The sequence below is a fragment of the Rhinatrema bivittatum genome, chromosome 12, assembly GCF_901001135.1.
Source record: "Rhinatrema bivittatum chromosome 12, aRhiBiv1.1, whole genome shotgun sequence".
In the NCBI taxonomy this organism is placed as follows: domain Eukaryota; kingdom Metazoa; phylum Chordata; class Amphibia; order Gymnophiona; family Rhinatrematidae; genus Rhinatrema; species Rhinatrema bivittatum.
The window spans coordinates 65165436-65165923 of NC_042626.1; the positions used below are offsets into that span (position 1 = coordinate 65165436).

The window sequence follows — 488 nt, forward strand, 5'->3', positions numbered from 1 at the left end:
CCGGGCTGCTGCGCATGCGCGAATGTCTGTCCGCGTTAGCGAGAGCTCAGTGCGGAGGGAAGGAGTCGTAGCTCCTTGTGAGCGACGGCACGGAAAAGGAAACTCCACTGCAGAACAGGAAAACCGCTATAAATTTAAAAAGCAACCCAATTCAGATGCCGCCTATTTCGCAACGCTTGTCAGTCAGTACCCTCAACAACCCACACGATATCTCCTGGGCGCCTGTAAGCTGTGGGGAAAGCTCGGTAGCACGCTCCTGCATAGCGATATAGATAAAGACAGCCCAGAAAAAAAAAAGAACTGGAAGCAAATAATACATACATTATATTTGCCACACTATCGCAACAGGATTAGTTCTATCAATTGCGTAAATAAAAATTATGTGGAAGAAAAAAAATGTAGAAGTAACAAAAAAAAGGTCCCACCGAGATTTGAACTCGGATCGCTGGATTCAAAGTCCAGAGTGCTAACCATTACACCATGGGACC

General features: G+C 46.1%; 1 non-coding gene across 1 annotated transcript; it reads right to left on the reverse strand.

Moving 5' to 3' along the window:
* Nucleotides 1-416: 416 nt before the first annotated feature.
* Nucleotides 417-488, reverse strand: TRNAQ-UUG. Its single transcript has one exon. It is a non-coding gene; the product is annotated as a tRNA-Gln (tRNA).